General features: G+C 41.3%; 1 pseudogene; it reads right to left on the bottom strand.

Moving 5' to 3' along the window:
• Nucleotides 1-6130: 6130 nt before the first annotated feature.
• Nucleotides 6131-6789, bottom strand: LOC100345839 (large ribosomal subunit protein eL27 pseudogene; annotated as a pseudogene).
• Between the last annotated feature and the right edge of the window lie 545 nt (nt 6790-7334).

Genomic DNA, 7334 nt, shown 5'->3' with positions numbered 1-7334 from the left:
AAATGGTTGGGAAAGCTCCTTGCCCTCTTGTGTACTTGATAAAGGACTTGTTGCAAGGAGCCACCCTTCCCCCTAGATCAGACCTGTTTACCGGTGACAATTTCAGATGTACATGTGCCAAAGTCCCATTTGTAGCAGGGCAAATCATGAATTGAACTGCTTGTCCCCATTGACCAATTGGATCAATCAGGCCTGTTAACCAAATTTGGATTGAGCTTCTGTCCTTTCTCCAGACCCCTGAGCTTTGACCCACCCTCAGCCTGGCCCAGCACACAGCCCCTCCTGTAGGACCTGCTGCTGAATTCCCGGTCCCACCAGATTACGCCTCCATTCCACTTACCCACATCCACTTCTTGTATTTTCTTCTCCGTGAAAGAAAAACCCTGTTTGATCAACCTCTGAAATTTTTGCAGATGGTCAGCAGGTTCTCCCTATTGTAATAGTACCTTTCTCCCTTTTGCAATAATGTCTCCAAATAAATATTATTATAATAACTTGATAGGCTTTTTAAAAATTTTATTTGAAAGGCAGAGTTACAGAGAGAGAGAGGGAGGGAGGAAGGGAGAGAAAGAGAAAGAGAGAAAGAGAATCTTCATCCGCAGGTTCATTCCCCAAATGGGCAGGCTGAAACCAGGAGCTTCTTCCTGATCGCCCATGTAGGTGCAGGGGCCCAAGCACTTGGGTCATCCTCCGTTGCTTTCCCAGGCACATTGGCAGGGCCGCTAGATTGGAAGTGGAACAGCCAGGACATAAATCAGCAGCCACGTGGGATGTTGGTGCTGCCAGTGACAGCTTAACCCGCTATACCACAACAAGGGCCTCTATTTGATAGGTTTTATAGGCAACTTAGAAAATCCCCAGCCCCAAGTCTCCCTCACTTCAGATCCTGATATTTACTTGCATGGACACCTATAATAAGTTGAAACAATGCATTGTAGTTTGTAAAAGAGGATTTTACTGGGGCCAGCATTGTGACATAGCAGGTAAAGCCGCTGCCTGTGACACCGCATCCCGAATGGACACCAGTTCAGGTCCCAGCTGCTCCACTTCCAATCCAGCTCTCCGCTAATGCTCATAGGAAAGCAGCAGCAGATGGCCCAAGCACTTGTACCCCTGTGGGAGACCCAAAAGAAGCTCCTGGCTCCTGGCCTGGGCCTGACCCAGCCCTGGCTATTGTAGCCATCTGGAGAGTGTACCAGTGGATGGAAGATCTCTCTCTCTCTCTCTCTCTCTCTTTTTTCTGTCTCTTTGTCTCTCTCCGTAACTCTTTCAAATAAATAAATTAAAATTAAAAGGATTTTACTGTGTTTGTATAGATGAAAGGATTCCATATGAGGTGGGCGTAAGCTGCCAGTTGAGATGCTGACATCCTGTATCCGAGTGCCTGGGTTCAAGTCCTGGTTCCTTTCCTGATTCCAGTTTCCTGCTGATGCATACCCTGAAAGGTTGAGTCCCTGCTACCCATGATGGGAATTGGGTCTTTGCTGCCCAGATGAATTGTTGAGTTGTAGGAGACCTGGATGGAGTCCCTGGCTTTTCATTTTGACTCTAGCCCAGCTCTGGCTGTTGCAGTCATCTGGGGAGTGGACTAGCAGATGGGCGCTCTTGTTCTCTTTCACTTTGCCTGTCTTAAATTTAAAAAATAGCCTTTAAACAAAAAGGATTTCATAAACATGATTCCTCATGTGTGCCAGGACCTAAGGATGGTATTTTTAAGAAATCCTGGGCTCTGGAAAACCTGTGCCCGTCTGTCATGGACCAGCTGTGCAGCCTGGTGAAGTCACCTTCCTCAGCCCAATACCAGGCATTGCTAAAAGGCAGTTCCTGAGCCAGATTCAGCCCTATAGTTTCTTTATTCAGTCCACATGGTATTGAAAACTTTTGCTCTAATAAGTTACCACCATTTAAAAAAAAATCAGGGACTTCACACAAATCTTCCTGCTTCTCTTGAAAAGTAAGACCAAAAATATTGTTTCCTTCTCCCCATCAGGCAACTGTCCTTGCTCATTCCATTAGCAGTTTGGCCCGGGGCTCAGAGCTTCCTCACAGAGTCACAGGATGGTAGGGCCTCAGGATGTAAAAGGCATCATAAGAAGTCAAGGCCAACACAACTATAATAAACGGCAGGGTAACAACAACCAGGTCGTTCCTGAGAGATTTATTTCACCAGTGATGTATGTGACACAGAAGACTTCAGAAATGAAGCCTCAAAAGCTCAGGGGGAAACCGTGGACCTCCAGGCTTAGGTTTGATGAAGAGTGGGATAGACTGGAGGTGTGGGGTGGAATTCAGCAAGGTCTGTCTCTTCAGATTCTTCCTGGCTTCTCTGGGTAGCATTCCTATGTCCAGGATAGAGAACAGGGTCTCTTCTGGAGTGGGGGTCTTAAGACTTACAATCAAACAAGGTTTCTCAGGGAATTTCTTTATGGCCAGCTCTTACACAGAAATGTGTAGGCCAGTTAAAGTAAGATTCCTATGTTTCATAGCTGGCTTTAGGGGAGAGGGGTTAGGGGACTTAGAGTTCCTCAGGCTTCCCTTGGCGCAGAAAAGGGAGCAGGAAAAGAATGGCGGAGAAGGTTAGAGACAGACTTTGCTTCTGAGCCCTTTGGAGTGTCCTTTGTCTGAAAGTATTCATTATGCAAAAGTGCCATACTTGGGGGCCTTGTTTTCTTAGCTCCGACATTGTCGTAATAAAATTAAGAATAAAGTGACTCCCAGTAAGACCTGAATAATTATTCTCTTTCCTAACTTTCTGGTATTTAGGTTATGGGCTTACATTGGCTTTCAATCATTTAAACAGATTTTCTGCTTTGAATGCATGGCCAATGGTTAAAAATAACAAAAGGAAGATTAGCTGAGCATCAAAGAAGAAGTAAATCCTTAGGGGAAAAGAAGCTGACTTCAAAATCTTCAAAATGTGTTTGAAAGATAAACTTTATTTTCAAGATTAAAATCTTAGACTGTCATTTTATCTTCCAAGTGAACCATTTAATCACCAAGACAGTTCATTGGTAAAATAAATGTTTTCCCTACACTGTGCCAAAAAGCTGATTTGATTGATTTTGTAATTAAATTGAGGGAGGTGGCTCTTCTCAAGATGATTCCTTGTTCTTTGTTGATCTTTGTTTAAAGTTTATCCATTGAACATTACAATACAGTGACTAAGGCAACCTTGAACTGACAAAGGCAAAAACAGTTGTCAAGTGAAAGTACCAAACATAATGATAATAGGTATTACAGCTCTCAGAGTTCCTAGTCCAACTTTTCCTTGAAAATTTTGTTTCTGATGCTGGCTAGAGGACTAGAATTATGAATCTCAGCCTTAAGGGTGTCAAAGCTGCCTCAACTGTTGCTCATTCTAGAAGCTCATGATCTCTAGTGAGATCTCATGTGTCTTTTTTTTTTTCACTCTTTAATTTTAATTAAATTTTCACAGATTCCGTATGATTTGTAGATACAAGTCCAAGAACATAATGATATTCCCCTCTTTCCTCCCTCCTACTTCTTCTCCTAAGATTTCTTTATGGATCCAGATGTCAAAGAGGCTTTTCCCTGCTACCAGACACCCTTGCCCTTACCCTAGTTGTAACAAACTGTATTATTTCAGTACTCTCACATCATGCTCTCCGCTTTACCCACCTGTGGGCTACACACTATACGTTGGTAAACGTGGACGCCAAGGTTCAGTTTCAGGAACCATAGGCTCAGTTACGGAGCTGTGGGGTCTACAGGGATCCCACGCAGGCCCTCAAGTCCCCACTTCCCAGCATCCATGACCCACAGCTTCTCCAACCCCAGGCTTCTCTTTCACAGCATGCGTATTCAGTCCTTATTTCTAGATCCTTCTCCTAGCTTGGCTTCTTGAATTTGCAAAGTTATGCCACTACTTTTCCTCCAGCAAGGTCTTCACATGGCTCTGGTATTGTTTGCAGATTGCTTTTTTTTTTCTTTAACCTTGGTTATGAAGTAAAATGTGACCATTTAAATGTTCTTCATTAATTGTTATCAAGCTGGTTCCTTCCTTTGAAAATTCTTCCCAAGACCTAGTGAAAGCCTCATCGCTTATTTTTTCTTTTGGAAGTGAGCTAGCACCCTCTGTAGGCCAACTTTTTTATGAGTATGAGAAACCACATGGAAGGGTGTTAAGTTTCTAATGCCAGTGCCTACGGCAAAAAAAAAAAAAAAAAAAAAAGTCAAAATAATCCATCAAAATCCCTTAAGTGATCAGGAAGCATAAAAGCCAAGAATTAGCTTATTTTGCTCCTCTTTTGATTCATTTGTTGCCTTTTGTTATCAGAGCAGTGGGACTTCAGTAAGGAAAGGAAGATTAACTAGAGATCCTGTCTTGCTCATTTCTCCTTTTTCACTTCTCATTCTTTCCACTTTGTTGAGAAGTTTGTATTCTTCAGTTAATTTACAATATATTCAGAAACATTTAATGACTGTTCAGTGGGTACTAACCAATATTATTGGTTTGGACAGGGAGATCCCTGCTTATATTCTGATAAGGGTGTAAAATTAACATCTAGATTTTTTTAAAAAATGCTTTTTCAGAGAGTAATAAGTATTGTGAGGATAATAAAACAAGAGTATGTCCTGGAGACTGATAAGGCTACTTGTTTTAAATAGAGGACTGGGCATGAGTTTGGCACAGTTGGTTAAAATGCTGCTTGGGATAACCCAATCCCATATCAGAGTGCCTGGGCCTGTGTCCTGGCTCTGCTGATTCTAGCCTCCTGCAAATGTGCACCCTAGGAGGTAGCAGGTGAAAGCTTAAGTGCTTCTCTCTGCAACCATGCGGGAGACCCAAATTGAATTTCAGACCCCTGGCTTCAGCCTGGCTCTGCCCCCACTGTTGTGGTCATTTGGGGGAGTAAACCAGTAGATGAAAAGTTTCTATCTCTCTGTCCCTGTCTCTCTGTCTCTCTGTCTCTCTGCCCTTCAAATAAATTTTAAATTTTTTTCCCAGAAAATAAAGTTAGGGTGGACCTCCAGAAGGCGGTGATTTTGAGCAGAGAATTGGGTGAGGAGGAGACAGATTTATAAGCTGCATGTTGGGGTATGACCTTAGGCAGTGTGGCCTCCAAATCTACTCTTAATCTCTGTACTTACCACCTACAACATGTCATAGAAGGGTTCTTCAAAAAGCTCATGGAGGGGCAGTCACTTTGATGTAGTAGTCAAGATGCATCTTGGGGTAGCTGCGTTCCCTATTGGAGTGCCTGTGTTTGAGTCCTTGCTCTACTCCTGATGAAGTTTCCTACAAATGCAGGCCCTGGAAGCTGGGAGGTGATAGTTCAAGTAGTTGGATCCCTGCCATCTACAAGGAAAATCTAGACTGAATTCCCAAGTTCCTGGCTTTGGCCTGGTCTAGTCTAGGTTGTTGTAGGCATTTGGGGAGTAAAGTAATCATTGTTCTCTCTCTTTCTCTCTGAGAACACTCTGTCTCTGTCTCTTCCTATATCTGTCTCTCTGCCTTTTAAATATTTTTCCCCCAGAAACCTTTTATTTAAGGCATATAAACTTCATGCATTCATAAATACAACTTTAGGAACATAGTGATTATTCCCACTGTACCCACCTTCCCACCCTTCTTCCTCCTCCCTCTCCTATTACAAATAAATTTTTTAAAATGAAAAAAATTAAAAATAAAATTAAAATAAAATTTTATAAATTAAAATGAAATTTTATAAAATAAAATTAAAATTATAGTAATGAATTTAAAAGATTTTGGTGTAAAAATTTTGAAATTAATGCATATGAGGAGTTTCCAAAAAGTTCATGGAAAGGGAAAAGGTATATTATGAAAAAATTGTATGGTTTCAAATTTTTTTCAACAAATTGAACTTATCTGTTAATATTACTTCCGATGAACTTTTTGAAATAAACCTGTAGGTTCAGCTATACCACATGGATCCCATAATAGAAAATCAAACTGCTACCCCTGTCGCACCTCAATCCTATTGAAAGACCCTGAAAGTGATGGTCTCAGAATGTCTAGTCAACACAGTAGGTGATCAATGAATCCCTGATAAAGAAATAGGAAGAGCAATTAGGATTACAAAGAGCATAGATCTTAATTTCTTTTTTTTCTTAAAATTTTTAATGACTAGAACAAAAATGACTGAAACTACAGCTTCGGGAAGAACCACTTATTCTTGCTTGTCTTGTACCTCTCTTTAAACTTGACCTTGGCCTCTCATTGGGCCTTCCGTTTAAGAGCAGGGCCTCTGAAGATATCCTTGTTGATCACAGTTTTGTCAAAGGGAATATCCATAGAGTACTTGGTGGGTATGAGGTGACTGTAGTTATAAACTTTCACAAGAGACTTGATCTTTGACCTCTTGGTGATTTTTTCCTTGCCCATGGCAGCTGTCAATTTATGGGATTAGCAGTCAATTCCAGCCACCAGAGCATGGCTATTCAAGGTGCCATCATCAGTGTTCTTCATGACAACAGCTTCGTGTTCTGAGTAGCATCTGGCCAGGACCAGCACCACTTTCCCCAGTTTCATGAACTTGCCTATTTTGATGGCAACCACTCTTAATTTCTTAACAGTACTTTTAAATTAGTTTTTGAATGATCAAGCACAGGATTGTGTGTGTTGAAATTGTGTGTGACCAGGGCCAAAAACTGCCTGTAGGCCCAAAGAGATTCTCAAAACTTTCTGTCTGGAGTGTGTTTTGATTTTTTTTTTATACTTCACAACACATATTTGAGAATATTATTATTTGAGGCTTTCTTGAGCTCCTGTCTTTGGTTAGAATGAAGGATTCCAACTACATTCCAAATTACCAACCTTTTGTACAAGTCAATTTGTTCATTGATTGATATTAATGGATAATAAATTCTGTATTATGGAATGAACTGTGTCATGTTTAATGATCTAAATTCATATACAGGCATAGCCTGTTTTATTAGAATTCATTTTATTACGCTTTGCAGATATTGTGTTATTTGCAAATTGAACACTTGTGGCAACTGCATCAAGCAAGTTCGTGTATGCTATCGTTTTCAACAGCATATACTCATTTCATATGTCTGTATTACCTTTTGATGATTCTCGCAACATTTTAAACTTTTTATTTATTATTATACCTGTGATTGTGATCTGTGATCGTGATCTTTTTTTTTTAAGAGTTATTTATTTGGGGCCAGTGCTGTGGTGTAGCGGGTAAAAGCCACTGCCTGCAGTGCCAGCATCCCATATGGGATTTGAGACCCAGCTGCTCCACTTCCAATCCAGCTCTCTGCTATGGCCTGGGAAAGCAGTAGAAGATGGCCGAAGTCCTCGGGCCCCTGCACCCATATGGGAGACTGGAAGAAGCTCCTGG

Source organism: Oryctolagus cuniculus, chromosome 11 (genome assembly GCF_051225735.1).
Source record: "Oryctolagus cuniculus isolate XC-2025 breed Fujian yellow rabbit chromosome 11, ASM5122573v1, whole genome shotgun sequence".
Lineage (NCBI taxonomy): Eukaryota > Metazoa > Chordata > Mammalia > Lagomorpha > Leporidae > Oryctolagus > Oryctolagus cuniculus.
The sequence above is the reverse complement of the archived record's forward strand: the minus strand, read 5'-3'. Positions and strand labels throughout refer to the sequence as shown.